Below are 17,560 nucleotides of genomic sequence, written 5' to 3' on the forward strand. Positions count from 1 at the left end.
TTTACAACAAAAGGTGCCATTACCGAGGTTAGTTTTATATTCCAGATTCTTCAACTGAATTTATGTTCCTCCAGCCGCCAGAGTGGGATTTGAAACCCGTGGTCCCAGACATTAGCCTGGAGCTCAGGATTATTACAGGTCAAATATCCTGGGCGGGATTTTCCAATCCCGCGGTAGAGTGTCCACATCGTTGTAAACGTCGTCGCGTTTTACGACGGCTGTGAACGGGCCCCTCCCACGACTAATTCTGGCCCCTACAGGTCCCCGGCGTGAACTGTGCGCCGCGGGATCCGCGCATGCGCAGCTGCGCCGGCGCCTAAGAGGACATGCGCAGTGACCTTCTTCAACTCTCCGGCCCCGACGCAACATGGTGCAGGGTTACAGGGGCCGGTGCGTAGGAAAGGAGACCCCCAGCCAGAGAGGCTGGCCCGCCGATCGGTGGGTCCCGATCGCTGGCCAGGCCACATCGGAGGCCCCCCCCCCCCCCGGGGTGGGAACCCCCCCCCCCCCCCCCCCGGGGTGGGACCCCCTCTCCCCCCCCCCCCCCCCGGGGTGGGACCCCCCCCCCCCCCCCGGGGTGGGGACCCCCCTCTCCCCCCCCCCCCCCCCCCCCCGGGGTGGACCCCCCTCCCCCCCCTCCCCCCCCCTCCCCTCCCCCCTCCCCCCCCCCTCCCCCCGGGGTGGGACCCCCTCCCCCCCCCCCCCCCCAAGGCCGCCACCCGACCCTTCAATGCAGAGGTCCCGCCAGTGGCCAGACGGGTAAGGATGGCAGATTTCCGTCCCTGCGTACAGCAGCCCGCGACCAGCACGCGCTGACCACGGTCGGCGCCAATGGCGGCGATTCTCTGCGGAGAACCGTGTCCCGGCGTCGGCGTGCGATTCGCGCCTGTCGCGGGGATTCGCCGGCCTGGCCCCGGGCTGAGAGAATCCTGCCCGGTGTTCCCAGGATTCGTATTTTAGGAAAGGAGAATCTGGGCTCTTCGGCTCAGAGTGGACTTTAGGTAGAAGCTTTGGAGGAAATCGGTTCAATTGGTTACCTGGTAACCAGAATGGTTAGCGATTGGATCCTGCGTGATGCTTTCTGAGAGAGCCGGACAGAAGTGTTTAGATCCTCCAAGTGAAAGGGGAACTATCTCTGCCCCTCTCTCTCTCTCTCCTGCCTGCTGAAGTGAAAGAACTGTTCCATTATTCTGAACTGTTCTATCGCCTGGCACATCCTTTGCTGTGAACCTGAAATGATGCTGAGTCTGCAGAGAAGGTAGACAACCTTGCCAGAGAAAAACCATCTCGAGCCAAGAAGGAAGAAGTACCAAAACGAAAGCCTGAACTTCAGAAAGACATTGACTGGAAGTCATCCCAGTGCATCAAAGATCCATGGGCAGGATTCTCCCTGACCCGGCGGGGCAGGCCGTAACTTTTGCTAACACTGTTGGGGAGGTTTTAAACTAATGTGGCAGGGGGATGGGAACCAGATTAGGAAGTTAGAGGTCAGTAAAGAGGTAGCAACTAAAGCCAGTAAGGTACTAGATAATAAACTCAATGTGATTAAGGGGAAGAGTAGACAGGAAGAGATGATGAACGCAAAGAGACAGTTGTTCTGAGGTGCATTTGTTTCAATGCGAGAAGTGTAGCAGGTAAGGCAGATGAACTTAGGGCTTGGATTAGTACCTGGGAATATGATGTTATTGGTCTTACGGAGACTTGGTTGAGGGAAGGGCAAGACTGGCAACTAAATATCCCAGGGTATAGATGCTTCAGGAGGGATAGAGAGGGAGGTAAAAGGGGTGGAGGAGTTGCAGTACTGGTCAGAGATGATATCACAGCTGTGATTAAGGAGGGCACGATGGAGGATTCGAGCACTGAGGCAATATGGGTAGAGCTAAGAAATAGGAAGGGTGCACTAACATTGTTGTGACTTTACTACAGGCCTCCCAAAAGCGAGCTTGAAGTAGAGGTACAAATATGTAGACAGATTATAGAAAAATGTCGGAGCAATAGGGTGGTCGTGATGGGAGATTTTAACTTCCTCAACATTGAATGGGACTCATGTAGTGTTGGAGGCGTAGATGGAGCAGAATTTGTAAGGAGCATCCAGGAGAGTTTTTTAGAGCAGTATGTAAATAGTCCAACTCGGGAAGGGGCCATACTGGACCTGGTATTGGGGAATGATCCCGGCCAGGTGGTTGAAGTTTCAGTCGGTGATTACTTTGGGAATAGCGATCACAATTCCGTAAGTTTTAGAATACTCATGGACAAAGACGAGAGTGGTCCTAAAGAAAGAGTGCTAAATTGGGGATAGGCCAATAATAACAAAATTCGGCAGGAGCTAGGGAATGTGGATTGGGAGCAGCTGTTTAAGGGTAAATCCACATTTGAAATGTGGGAGTCTTTTAAGGAAAGGTTGATTAGAGTGCAGGACAGACATGACCCTGTGAAAATGAGGGATAGAAATGGCAAGATTAGGGAACCATGGATGATGGGTGGAATTGTGAGACTAGCTAAGATGAAAAAGGAAGCATACATAAGATCTAGGCGACTTAAATCTGATGAAGCTTTGGAGGAATATCGGGAAAGTAGGACAAATCTCAAACGTGCAATAAAGAGGGCTAAAAGGGGTCATTAAATATCTTTGGCTAACAGGGTTAAGGAAAATCCCAAAGCCTTTTATTCGTATACAAGGAGCAAGAGGGTAACTAGAGAAAGGATTGGCACACTCAAAGACAAAAGAGGGAATTTATGCGTGGAGTCAGAGGAAATGGGTGAGATTCTTTGCATTGGTATTCACCAAGGAGAGGGACATGACGGATGTTGAGGCTAAGGATGGATGTTTAAATACTCTAGGTCAAGTCGGCATTAGGAAGGGGAAGTTTTGGGTATTCTAAAAGGCTTTAAAGTGGACAAGTCCCCAGGTCCGGATGGCCTCTATCCCAGGTCACTGAGGGAAGCAAGGGACGAAATAGCTGGGGCCTTAACAGATAACTTGGCAGCATCCTTGAGCAGGGGTGAGGTCCTGGAAGACTGGAGAATTGCTAATGTTGTCCCTTTGTTTAAGAAGGGTAGCAGGGATAATCCAGGGAATTATAGACCTGTGAGCTTGACGTCAGTGGTAGGCAAACTGTTGGAGAAGATACTGAGGGATAGGATCTATTCACATTTGGAAGAAAATAGACTCATCAGTGATAGGCAGCATGGTTTTGTGCAGGGAAGGTCATGTCTTACAAACCTAATAGAATTCTTTGAGGAAGTGACAACGTTAATTGATGGGGGAAGGGCTTTAGATGTAATATGGACTACAGTAAGGCGTTTGATAAAGTTTCCCATGGCAGGTTGATGGAAAAAGTTAAGTTGTATGGGGTTCAGGGTGCACTAGCTAAATGGATAAAAAACTGGCTGGGCAATAGAACATAGAAAATACAGCACAGAACAGGCCCTTCGGCCCACAATGTTGTGCCGAACCTTTGTCCTAGATTAATCATAGATTATCATTGCATTTACAGTGCAGAAGGAGGCCATTCGGTCCTTTGAGTCTGCACCGGCTCTTGGAAAGAGCACCCTACCCAAACTCAACACCTCCACCCAACACCAAGGGCAATTTGGACATTAAGGGCAATTTATCATTGGCTAATTCACCTAACCCGCACATCTTTGGACTGTGGGAGGAAACCGGAGCACCCGGAGGAAACCCACGCAGACACGGGGAGGACGTGCAGACTCCGCACAGACAGTGACCCAAGCCGGAATCGAACCTGGGACCCTGGAGCTGTGAAGCAATTGTGCTATCCACAATGCTACCGTGCTGCCCTTGAGAACAAATAAATCTACACTATATCATTTTACCGTCATCCATGTACCTATCCAATAGCTGCTTGAAGGTCCCTAATGTTTCCGACTCAACTACTTCCACAGGCAGTGCATTCCATGCCCCCACTACTCTCTGGGTAAAGAACCTACCTCTGATATCCCTCCTATATCTTCCACCTTTCACCTTAAATTTATGTCCCCCTGTAATGGTTTGTTCCACCCGGGGAAAAAGTCTCTGACTGTCTACTCTATCTATTCCCCTGATCATCTTATAAACCTCTATCAAGTCGCCCCTCATCCTTCTCCGTTCTAATGAGAAAAGGCCTAGCACCCTCAACCTTTCCTCGTAAGACCTACTCTCCATTCCAGGCAACATCCTGGTAAATCTTCTTTGCACCTTTTCCAAAGCTTCCACATCCTTCCTAAAATGAGGCGACCAAAACTGTACACAATACTCCAAATGTGGCCTTACCAAAGTTTTGTACAGCTGCATCATCACCTCACGGCTCTTAAATTCAATCCCTCTGTTAATGAACGCGAGCACACCATAGGCCTTCTTCACAGCTCTATCCACTTGAGTGGCAACTTTCAAAGATGTATGAACATAGACCCCAAGATCTCTCTGCTCCTCCACATTGCCAAGAACTCTACCGTTAACCCTGTATTCCGCATTCATATTTGTCCTTCCAAAATGGACAACCTCACACTTTTCAGGGTTAAACTCCATCTGCCACTTTTCAGCCCAGCTCTGCATCCTATCTATGTCTCTTTGCAGCCGACAACAGCCCTCCTTACTATCCACAACTCCACCAATCTTCGTATCGTCTGCAAATTTACTGACCCACCCTTCAACTCCCTCATCCAAGTCATTAATGAAAATCACAAACAGCAGAGGACCCAGAACTTATCCTTGCGGTACGCCACTGGTAACTGGGGTGGGATCCAGGCTGAATATTTGCCATCCACCACCACTCTCTGACTTCTATCGGTTAGCCAGTTTGTTATCCAACTGGCCAAATTTCGCACTATCCCATGCCTCCTTACTTTCTGCATAAGCCTACCATGGGGAACTTTATCAAATGCCTTATTGAAATCCATGTACACTACATCCACTGCTTTACCTTCATCCACATGCTTGGTCACCTCCTCAAATAATTCAATAAGATTTGTAAGGCAAGACCTACCCCTCACAAATCCGTGCTGACTATCCCTAATCAAGCAGTGGCTTTCCAGCTGCTCAGAAATCCTATCCTTCAGTACCCTTTCCAATAGGAGACAGAGAGTAGTGGTGGAAGGGAGTGTCTCAAAATGGAGAAAGGTGACTAGTGGTGTTCCACAGGGATCCGTGCTCGGACCACTGTTGTTTGTGATATACATTAATGGTCTGGACGAAGGTATAGGTGGTTTGATTAGCAAGTTTGCAGATGATACTAAGATTGGCAGAGGTGCAGATAGTGAGGAGGACTGTCAGAGAATACAGCAAAATATAAATAGATTGGAGAGTTGGGCAGAGAAATGGCAGATGGAGTTCAATCCAGGCAAATTCGAGGTGATGCATTTTGTCTTGGTATACGCGGATCACCTCGTTCTCCCACTTGCTGCTCCGAGTTTTCTTTGCCCATCTAAGGACCATCTCTCTGTCCTTAAAACGGAGGAATCTCACCTCTATGGCTCTAGGAATTTCTCCTGCTCTCGGTCCTCGCGCCATCACTCGGTATGCTCCCTCCACCTCCAGCGGACCTGCCGTGGCCTCCGCTCCCATTAACGAGTGCAGCATCGTGCTCACATATGCCCCGACGTCCGCTCCCTCCGCACCTTCAGGAAGGCCAAGAATCCTTAGGTTGTTCCTCCTCGCGTTGTTCTCCAGCGCCTCCAGCCTTTCCACACATCGTTTATGGTGTGCCTCGTGCATCTCCGTCTTCACCACCAGGCCCTGTATGTCGTCCTCATTCTCGGCAGCCTTTGCCTTCACGACCCGAAGCTCCCGCTCCTGGGTCTTTTGCTCCTCCTTTAGCCCTTCGATCGCCTGTAATATCGGGGCCAACAGCTCCTTCTTCATTTCCTTTTTGAGTTCTTCCACGCAGCGTTTCAAAAACTCGTGTTGTTCAGGGCCCCATATTAAACTGCCACCTTCCGACGCCATCTTGGTTTTTGCTTGCCTTCCTTGCCGCTGCTCTAAAGGATCCACCGCAATCCGGCCACCTTCCTCTCCTTTTTCCATCCGTATCCAGGGGGGATTCCCTTCTGGTTCACCGCACAGTACTTTTAGCCGTTAAAATTGCCGTTGGGGCTCTTATTAAGAGCCCAAAAGTCCGTTACACCGGGAGCTGCCGAAACGTGCGACTCAGCTGGTCATCGCCGCACCCGGAAGTCGAGGTGATGCATTTTGGAAGATCTAATTCAAGAGCGGACTAGATTGTCAATGGAAGAGTCCTGGGGAAAATTGATGTACGGAGAGATCTGGGAGTTCAGGTCCATTGTACCCTGAAGGTGGCAACGCAGGTCGATAGTGTTCAAGAATGCATACAGCATGCTTGCCTTCATCGGACGCGATATTGAGTACAAGAGTCGGCAGGTCATGTTACAGTTGTATAGGACTTTGGTTAGGCCACATTTGGAATACTGCGTGCAGTTCTGGTCGCCACATTACCAGAAGGATGTGGATGCTTTAGAGAGGGTGCAGAGGAGATTCACCAGGATGTTGCCTGGTATGGAGGGTGCTAGCTATGAAGAAAGGTTGAGTAGATTAGGATTGTTTTTGTTGGAAAGACGGAGGTTGAGGGGGGGACCTGATTGAGGTCTACAAATTATGAGAGGTATGGACAGGGTGGATAGCAACAAGCTTTTTCCAAGAGTGGGGGTGTCAATTACAAGGGGTCACGATTTCAAGGTGAGGGGGAGAAAGTTTAAGGGAGATGTGCGTGGAAAGTTTTTTACGCAGAGGGTGGTGGGTGCCTGGAACGCTTTGCCAACGGAGGTGGTAGAGGCGGGCACAATAGCATCATTTAAGATGCATCTAGACAGATATATGAACGGGCTGGGAACAGAGGGAAGTAGATCCTTGGAAAATAGGTGACAGGTTTAGATGAAGGATCTGGATCGGCGCAGGCTGGGAGGGCCGAAGGGCCTGTTCCTGTGCTGTAACTTTCTTTGTTCTTTGTGAACCACTCCGGCGTTGGGCCGCGCGGAAGGTGCAGAATGCTCCGTACCTTCAGGGGCTAGGCCGGTACCGGCGGGGTTGGCGACGCGTCAGCTGGCGCGGAAGGGCCTCCACCGGTCGCCGCATGCGCGAGAGCGCCAGCGTGTGCTGGCGTCATCCCAGCGCATGCGCAGGGGGGTTCTTTTTTGCGCCGGCCATGGTGGAGGTTGACAGCAGCCGGCGCGGAGGGAGAGAGTGCCCCTACGGCACAGGCCCGCCTGCGGATCGGCGGGCCCTGATCGCGGGCCAGGCCACCGTGGGGGCACCCCCCGGGGCCAGTTCCCCCCACCCCCCCTCTCCCGAGGACTCTGCCGGCCGCCAGTAGAGCCAGGTCCCACCGGTACGGACCTGGTTTGATTTATGCCGGCGGGACCGGTCGCAAACGGGCGGCCACTCGGCCAATCGCAGGCCGGGGAATCGCCGGGTTGTGGGGGGGGCGCTGTCAGCGGCCGCCGACCGGCGCGATTCCCGCCCCTGCCAAAACCCCGGCGCCGGAGAATTCGGCAGCCGGCCTCAGGGTGGGATTCACGCCGCCCCCCCCCCCGGCGATTCTCCGAACCGGCGGGGGCTCGGAGAATCCCGCCCCTTATCTTTTTCTTTTCATTTATATTGTTTTTCCTTTTCCGCCACCCTTTCCCCTCGGTGTTGTTTGTATGACTGTGTAGAGAGCGAGCTCAGTTCGGATGGGGAGGGGTGCTTGAGAAAGGGGATTTGATGGTCACTCACATTTTCTGTCCGTTTAACTAGAATATTGTACATAATAAAAGGTTACTTGTGTTTTAAAGCCACAAACCAGGTGACTGTAGATTATTGGCTCAAACAAGGACCTCGGGTAGTTTAAATAACATCTAATTTCATTTGCGTTGCGACTCCAGGTAAGTGGGGCTGGAACTGACCAGGCACCAGCCCAGGGGGTCAGGACATAATTTTGGGGCTCAGTATATTTATAGACGCACCAGGTTTGCAATAGCAGAACAGGACGGCTCTGGAAGCTGCTTAAGCCTTTCTACAGGTGGAGGACTTATCTTGGTTTATTTACAATGGCTTTGAAAAGACAAGTTAATTGAATTGGCAAGTGAATTAAAAGTATAGGTGCCAGTTGAAGCTAAGGAGGGAGAGATATAGCGGGCTGGATTGTCTTTGGGGAGATGCCAGTGGAGCATGTGTGGACTTTCACAGCTGACAAATTGGTGTGAAACCCTCATCGACTCCGGTACCGGTGAGGGGTCAGCACGGGTGCAGACTGAAAGCCCCGTGGACCGCGCCAAAAACGGCCTGAGAATAGCCGGGTCCCGGGTCGTGCATGCGAATGGTCACGCCGTACAATATGACGCTGGCCGTGCGCGACACCAACCCGCCAACTGCAACCCCACAGTCCACCCCCTGGCCACCCCCCACCAGTCCCCCCAGCCCTAGCAGACGCCCCCCTGGCCAGCAGCATGATTCCTGGTCGAGTGTGGTGGCACTGGACACAGTCAGGTTCACGCACAGCTGGGACCACATGTGGCCCGTCGGGGGCGGAGCATCACGGGTGGGCCGGCCGATGACACGCCAACGCAGTGCGTGTCACGATGATGCCAGTTTAGAGGGGGTGGAGCATGGTGGACCAGAGTCAATCTGGCGCCGACCCCGATTTCAGTGTGTGAATCCATTCTCCGCCCGATCGCCGACCACGATTCCGGCGTTGGGCGACGGAGAATCCAGCCCAAGCTGTACTAGTTGAGTGATTGGGTCTGTTAGAAACACAGGAGGGCCCACGAGCAAGTTGCCCAAGTAGTGTAGCATTAGAAGCACTCTCTGGTGGGAAAGCTGATCAGGAGAGATTTTGGTTGCAGTCCTTGCAATAAGAAATGAATGCACACAGCAGCAACAGAAGGCAGAGAGACTGCTTCAGAATCTACAGTACACCGTTGGTGAGATCTCGCCAGGCGTGGTGAGCCGGGTAGATCCTGGGAGCGGGGTCTCACGGCTTTGAATGGCCACACTGTGCCGCGGCGAGATGCTTTTTGGGCGCAGCGTGGCCGCTGGATTGCGCCCTTGGATTGAGGCCTGGACCGGGTTCTTAATTTCCCAGCCAGAGAAGAACACTTTGGTAGCATCTCTCCCGTCAAGCTGCAGAAGAATTGTATGATTTTCCATTAAATCACACATCATTCTTCCAAATTTGAGGGAATAAACTTTGTCCACTCAATCTCTCATCGTAGGACAATGCTCACATCCAGGGCGGCACGGTAGCACCGTGGTTAGCACAATTGCTTCACAGCTCCAGGGTCCCAGGTTCAATTCCCCGCTGGGTCGCTGTCTGTGCGGAGTCTGCACGTCCTCCCCGTGTGCGTTGGTTTCCTCCGGGTGCTCAGGTTTCCTCCCACAGTCCAAAGATGTGCAGGTTAGGTGGATTGGCCATGATAAATTGCCCTTAGTGTCCAAAATTGCCCTTAGTGTTGGGTGGGGCTACTAGGTTATGGGGATAGGGTGGAGGTGTTGACCTTGGGTGGGGTGCTCTTTCCAAGAGCCGGTGCAGACTCGATGGGCTGAATGGCCTCCTTCTGCACTGTAAATTCTATGATAATCTATGATAATCAGCCTTGTGAACCTTCATTTGCAGCGCCTCTATGGTCCCAATGCAAATGTACAGCATTGCCGCTACTCCCAGTGCAATGCTGATGTTTCCTCTCTCACTGAATCAAGGCGTATGGGGAGCAACTGGCAACGTGTAGCAGAGGATCAGTCACATTCTTATAGAATTGTGAGAGCAGAAGCCACAGGTTCAATGACTCTGCCCGTCTCTCTCTGACCCGCACTGTCACTGCCCAATCTGTCCAGCTGTATGGAGGATGGGCTGATGCCAACGGTAACCACCCCAGTTATAGAATAGAAACAGAACATGTTGGAAATGCTCAGCCCAGTCGAGAGAGAAAAACAGAGGAAATGTTTCGAGTTGGGCGACTGAAGAAGAGTCACACAGACTTGAAACGTCAACTGTTTCTCTCTCCGTACATTCTGCCACAACCTGAGTATTTCGGTTTTACTTTAGTTACTGAATCGTTTAGGTTCAAGCACAACAGCTTTGCACTGGGAGTAATGGCAATGCTGGACATTTCCGCACTGCACTGGGAATAACGGCAATGCTGTACATTTCAGCACTGCACTGGGAGTAATGGCAATGGTGTACATTTCAGCACTGCACTGGGAGTAATGGCAATGGTGTACATTTCCGCACTGCACTGGGAGTAGCGGCAATGGTGTACATTTCCGCATTGCACTGGGAGTAGTGGCAATGCTGTACATTTCAGCACTGCACTGGGAGTAGCGGCAATGGTGTACATTTCCGCACTGCACTGGGAGTAGTGGCAATGCTGTACATTTCCGCACTGCACTGGGTGTAACGGCAATGCTGTACATTTCCGCATTGCACTGGGAGTGGCAGCAATGCTGTACATTTCCGCACTGCACTGGGAGTAGTGGCAATGCTGTACATTTCAGCATTGCACTGGGAGTGGCAGCAATGCTATACATTTCCGCACTGCACTGGGAGTAGTGGCAATGCTGTACATTTCAGCATTGCACTGGGAGTAGTGGCAATGCTGTACATTTCCGCATTGCACTGGGAGTAGTGGCAATGCTGTACATTTCCGCATTGCACTGGGAGTGGCAGCAATGCTGTACATTTCAGCATTGCACTGGGAGTAGTGGCAATGCTGTACATTTCAGCATTGCACTGGGAGTGGCAGCAATGCTGTACATTTCAGCATTGCACTGGGAGTGGCAGCAATGCTGTACATTTCAGCATTGCACTGGGAGTGGCAGCAATGCTGTACATTTCAGCATTGCACTGGGAGTGGCAGCAATGCTGTACATTTCAGCATTGCACTGGGTGTGGCAGCAATGCTGTACATTTCAGCATTGCACTGGGAGTGGCAGCAATGCTGTACATTTCAGCATTGCACTGGGAGTGGCAGCAATGCTGTACATTTCAGCATTGCACTGGGAGTAGTGGCAATGCTGTACATTTCAGCATTGCACTGGGAGTAGTGGCAATGCTGTACATTTCCGCACTGCCCTGGGAGTAGTGGCAATGCTGTACATTTCAGCATTGCACTGGGAGTAGTGGCAATGCTGTACATTTCCGCATTGCACTGGGAGTGGCAGCAATGCTGTACATTTCCGCACTGCACTGGGAGTAGTGGCAATGCTGTACATTTCAGCATTGCACTGGGAGTGGCAGCAATGCTGTACATTTCAGCATTGCACTGGGAGTAGTGGCAATGCTGTACATTTCCGCACTGCCCTGGGAGTAGTGGCAATGCTGTACATTTCAGCATTGCACTGGGAGTAGTGGCAATGCTGTACATTTCCGCATTGCACTGGGAGTGGCAGCAATGCTGTACATTTCAGCATTGCACTGGGAGTAGTGGCAATGCTGTACATTTCAGCATTGCACTGGGAGTGGCAGCAATGCTGTACATTTCAGCATTGCACTGGGAGTAGTGGCAATGCTGTACATTTCAGCATTGCACTGGGAGTAGTGGCAATGCTGTACATTTCCGCACTGCCCTGGGAGTAGTGGCAATGCTGTACATTTCAGCATTGCACTGGGAGTGGCAGCAATGCTGTACATTTCAGCATTGCACTGGGAGTGGCAGCAATGCTGTACATTTCAGCATTGCACTGGGAGTAGTGGCAATGCTGTACATTTCAGCATTGCACTGGGAGTAGTGGCAATGCTGTACATTTCCGCACTGCCCTGGGAGTAGTGGCAATGCTGTACATTTCAGCATTGCACTGGGAGTAGTGGCAATGCTGTACATTTCCGCATTGCACTGGGAGTGGCAGCAATGCTGTACATTTCCGCACTGCACTGGGAGTAGTGGCAATGCTGTACATTTCAGCATTGCACTGGGAGTGGCAGCAATGCTGTACATTTCAGCATTGCACTGGGAGTAGTGGCAATGCTGTACATTTCCGCACTGCCCTGGGAGTAGTGGCAATGCTGTACATTTCAGCATTGCACTGGGAGTAGTGGCAATGCTGTACATTTCCGCATTGCACTGGGAGTGGCAGCAATGCTGTACATTTCAGCATTGCACTGGGAGTAGTGGCAATGCTGTACATTTCAGCATTGCACTGGGAGTGGCAGCAATGCTGTACATTTCAGCATTGCACTGGGAGTAGTGGCAATGCTGTACATTTCAGCATTGCACTGGGAGTAGTGGCAATGCTGTACATTTCCGCACTGCCCTGGGAGTAGTGGCAATGCTGTACATTTCAGCATTGCACTGGGAGTAGTGGCAATGCTGTACATTTCCGCATTGCACTGGGAGTGGCAGCAATGCTGTACATTTCCGCACTGCACTGGGAGTAGTGGCAATGCTGTACATTTCAGCATTGCACTGGGAGTGGCAGCAATGCTGTACATTTCAGCATTGCACTGGGAGTAGTGGCAATGCTGTACATTTCCGCACTGCCCTGGGAGTAGTGGCAATGCTGTACATTTCAGCATTGCACTGGGAGTAGTGGCAATGCTGTACATTTCCGCATTGCACTGGGAGTGGCAGCAATGCTGTACATTTCAGCATTGCACTGGGAGTAGTGGCAATGCTGTACATTTCAGCATTGCACTGGGAGTGGCAGCAATGCTGTACATTTCAGCATTGCACTGGGAGTAGCGGCAATGCTGTACATTTCGTACATTAGTTACTTACTAAACAGACTGACTGATATGAAGTAATCAAGTCTTTTTGTTTCCTGGACTGTCACTGTATTTTCCATTCTTTACAATCTAATCTTTATAATCACATTTTCTAAAAGCTTTGCGGCCTAATGGAGCTGTGCCAAAGCTGATGATATTACCTCAGAGATCCCTGCCTCCTACTTCCTTCTAATTAACTGCAAACTTTGAAAAAAAAGATGTCATTGTGGAACCTCAAGCGACAGATATCTGATCGGTAGATTTCCAAAATCTCACTAATGTACCGGGATTTCTGAGGTGACTGTGTATTTACAATCTCGCTCTGCTGGGGAATAACATTAACAAATTCCATTGGCTCCCGACAGTCCTGTTCACGTCAGCTGCCGATGATTCTGGAGAATCGTGTCCCGAGCGAGACCGATCCTCCCGCTGTTCTCAGCCTGCTCACTGCTGGGTTTCCTTACAGTATCGCAACAGTGTCCATTTCCCAGATAGGATCGAGGAGGTCTTCCCACTTGCTGGGCAGACCACAGCTAGGGCCCAAAAGTAACTAGTGAATCCAATGAGGAATTCAGGAGAAATCTCTCTCAAGAGGGTGGTTAGATTGTGGAACTTGCTCCCACAGGCAAATAGTACACAGGCATTTTGGGGGAAAATGAGACAGCACGCGAGGGAGAAAGGAACAGGAGGATATGGTGATTGGGTGAGGTGAAGAGGAGAGTCATTGCCATGGAGTTGCTGGGCTCAGTGACCCTCCTCCCACCCTGTAAGTTACTTTGTGCACGTTTGTTTGTTCAACATGTCAAATGGCAGAAGTGAGTTTTTTTATCCCCCTCCACAATGTCACGGAGAGCGAGAGCTCAGCTTCTAATGGTCCCCCTACCGTGTCACTGAGCTGTCAAAGGGCACAGACATTGCTGTGTCACTATGTGCCCAGTGCCGAGGAAGTTAATCGAAGAAAGCATCACACGGGGGAACTGCATATCGGTCAACGGCTGTGGATTCCTGCTTCAGGTCACATTCCAGTGCAAGGTTACACGGTCAGGAGATGGCTGAAATCCAGCTTGGCCACATCGTGACCAGTCTTTCGACACTCAATACAGGAGCCGACACATGGGAAATGGTGATGTGGGCAAAGTCAGTGAGGTAAAGTCGCCACAGTCCCAGGTAACCAGAGGCTGCTTTCCCCTTCTCTCAGGCGAGGGGCACGGTTGAGAAGGCGGGGCCTGCGTGGTAACCTCAGCCGGTACGGGGATCAAAACCCTTCTGTTGGCCTGGCTCAGCATCACGAACCAGCTGTCTAGCCCACTGAGCTAACCCACCAGCCCCCCCCCCCCCCCCCCCCCCCCCCCCCCGTTAGCATTCAGTGGTCAGCACTCTCTGCAACAATAACGCACTACAGGAGGAGGAGGAAAAATTGAGCAACGGACAATGCCAACCTAAGCTCTTCCTGTTATGTGGCGAAAATGAATTGCGATGCATCCTAAAAGAAAAAGACAAACCGTTCCCTCAGTGACGGGGTCAATAAACCCCCCACTATCAATGTCCTGGGGATTACCATTGACCAGGAATTGAACTGCTCCAACCATATCAATACTGTGAATACAAGAGCAGGTCAGAGACTGGAAATCCGGACTCTCCACAACCTGCCCCAAAGGCAAGCCAGGAGTGTGATGGAATACTCTCCACTTGACTGGATGAGCGCAGCTCCAACAACACTCAGGAAGCTCGACACCATCCAGGACAAAGCAGCCCACTTGATTGGCACCCCATCCATAAACATTTAAACCCTCCACCACCGATGAACAGTGGCAGCCGTGTGTACCATCTACAAGATGCACTGCAGGAACTCACCAAGGTTCCTTAGGCAGCACCTTCCAAACCCACAACCTCGACCATCTCAAAAGGTAAGAGCAGCAGATACCTGGGAACCCCACCACCTGGAGGTTCCCCTCCCAGTCACTCACCCCCGTGACTTGGAAATATATCGCCGCTCCTTCACTGTCGCTGGGTCAAAATCCTGGAACTCCCTCCCTAACAGCACTGTGGATGTGCCTACACCTCTGGGACTGTAGCAACTCAAGAAGGCAGCTCACCACCACCTTCTCAGGGCAACTAGGGAGGGGCATTAACTGCTGGTCTAGCTGGCGACCCCCACATCCCGCAAATGCATTTTACAAAACACCCAATGTAGAAAAGGGAATCTCGGTGTTACCCCCTCAAGTAAATTATTTCACTGCCAATCTAATGGAGCAACTGATGGATGATTCAGCGCATTATTGAATCGAAACAGTGGGAGACAGAGTGAGAAGTGATGAGACAGAGAAGAGTGTTGGGACAGAAAAGCAAAGTCATGGAGAGCTTCATGTAAACATGTGACACAAGAAGCTGATTAAACCGTTCAAAGCTTCATCAAACTGAAGTGTTTGTCTGATATCCCACACTGCCTCCAAGGTCCGTGGAGACATCAAATAAAACAATAAAATGAAAAATGAGAGAATCCAAACAGCTCAACATGCAAAGAGAAGCAATTGGCCTTCTCTGTAGGATTGAAGTGACTCCCCACACACAACCCGTCACAAACAATAAAGCTTCCTCTCCATATTTGAATACTAATTCATGAGTAAAAAGTGGATATTGACCCTCTTACCTTGCAATAAGCTAGAGACCACATGATGGGCAATGTGATTTCTAACAGCAAGCCCACTGAACCGTGTGGAGTCCCACAGGCGGAGATCAATAACAGCTGCCTGTGGCCCCAGGTGCTCATTGCCCTGTGCAAGCAACTTCAATCGTTTCAATGCCTCTCCCTGTGCCCTGTTAGGGAGCAGGAATCAACAGCCAGCCTAACTGTCAGTGATGCAGGCACATTAACCAAATTATCCTGACATTATTACAGCAACTCTCACATTCTCAGTCTCTGGAGGTTACAACAAATTAGAATAACAATCGCGGAGAAGGGCATGTATTTTCCCCACACGCATCTATCTAGGCTTTCCTCGTCTGGAATAAGATGGGTAATACTGAATTGTTACCAAAATAAATGACAGAAATGTGTAAACAACGATACAGAAATCCAACTTTGCCAAAATGTCAATCTCCCTCATTTCATTAAACTACAAAATGAAATGTGATTTTATCAGCCAATATGGCACAGGCCACAAAATTGAAAAGGTAATTAAGGAATATGTAGGTTTCAACTGTACGGGTGAGGTGTCGAAGGCAGTTGTCTGGGAGGCTCTAAAGGCGGTGGTGAGGGGTGAGGTAATTTTGTTTAAGGCCAGGGTGGACAAAGAGGAGAGGTTGGAGCAGCAGAGGGTAATAGATGAGATGTTGGAGGTAGATAGGAGTTATGCAGAGGATGGGGACTCAGCGAAGCTGGAAAAGAGGAAGGAACTACAGGCGAGCTTTGACCGACTATCTACCAGGAAGGCGGTACGCCAACTGAGACGAGCAAGGGGTGCAGTTTACGAACATGGAGATAAGACCAGCTTATGTGATAAGGTGACCTGTATGTTAGCAGGTCAGCTCCGGAGGGAAGCAACGGCAAGGGAAATTGTTCAGGTGAGGGATAGGGCAGGGAAGTTGGTGGTGGCTCCGGATCTGATGAACAAGGTTTTTGAAGAATTTTATGAGAGGTTGTACAGGTCAGAGCCACCTGGGGGAGACCGTGAGATGCAGGAATTTCTAGATGGGTTGGAGTATCCAAGGTTAGGGGAGGGGGACAGGGCTACATTAGAAGGAGCGATAGTGGAGCAGGAGATAAAGGATGCGATTGGGAGGATGCAGTCGGGGAAAGTGGCAGGGCCGGATGGGCTTCCGGTGGAATATTACAAAAAATTCAAGGATAAGCTGGCACCCCTGATGGTGGGGATGTTTGAAGAGGTGATAGGGAAGGGGGTGTTGCCGCAAACCTTGGGGCAGGCATCAATTTCACTGTTGCTCAAAAAAAATAAGGATCTGACCGAGTGTGGGTCGTATAGGCCCATGTCGCTTCGGAATGTGGACGCAAAAGTATTGGCGAAGGTACTGGTGGGTACGTTGGAGGAGTGCCTCCCGAAGGTGATAGGTGAAGATCAGACGGGGTTCGAGAGAGGGAGGCAGCTCTTTTCAAACGTTAGGAGGGTTTTGAACGTCGTTATGGCACCGGCAGAGGGGAAGGAAACAGAGGTGGTTGTGGCATTGGACGCCGAGAAGGCGTTTGATCGGGTAGAATGGGTAGAATACCTGATGGCAGTGCTGGAGCGGTTTGGGATTGGACCCAGATTTGTGGACTGGGTAAAGCTACTATATAAAGAGCCGAGGGTGAGTGTCCGCACAAACAACATCAGCTCAAGATACTTTTCTCTCCACCGTGGGACTAGGCAGGGATGTCCTATGTCCCCCCTGCTGTTTGCACTCGCGATTGAGCCGTTGGCCATCGCAGTAAGAATTCGGGGGTATGGAAAGGAATAGTGCAGGGGGGGGGGATAGAGCATAGGGTGTCCTTATATGAAGATGATTTGCTGTTATACGTGTCGGAACCGAGTGTGTCGATAGGGGGAATATTGGAGCTGCTTCGAGTGTTTGGGTCTTTCTCGGGGTACAAACTAAATCTAGACAAGAGTGAGTATTTTGTGGTGTCTCGGCCGGGGGTGGGGGGGGGCTGCCATTCCGTAGGGCAGGGACTCACTTTAGGTACCTGGGGGTGCAGGTTGCCCGGGAGTGGGGGGGCTCCGCAGGTACAACATCACTAGTTTGGTGGGGAGAGTGAAAGCCGATCTGGCAAGGTGGGATGGCCTTCCTCTGTCACTGGCAGGTCGGGTACAGGCGGTTAAAATGAATGTGTTGCCGCGATTCCTGTTTATTTTGCAATGCCTGCCGATTTTCCT

The sequence above is a fragment of the Scyliorhinus torazame genome, chromosome 16 (genome assembly GCF_047496885.1).
Source record: "Scyliorhinus torazame isolate Kashiwa2021f chromosome 16, sScyTor2.1, whole genome shotgun sequence".
Classification (NCBI taxonomy): Eukaryota; Metazoa; Chordata; class Chondrichthyes; order Carcharhiniformes; family Scyliorhinidae; genus Scyliorhinus; species Scyliorhinus torazame.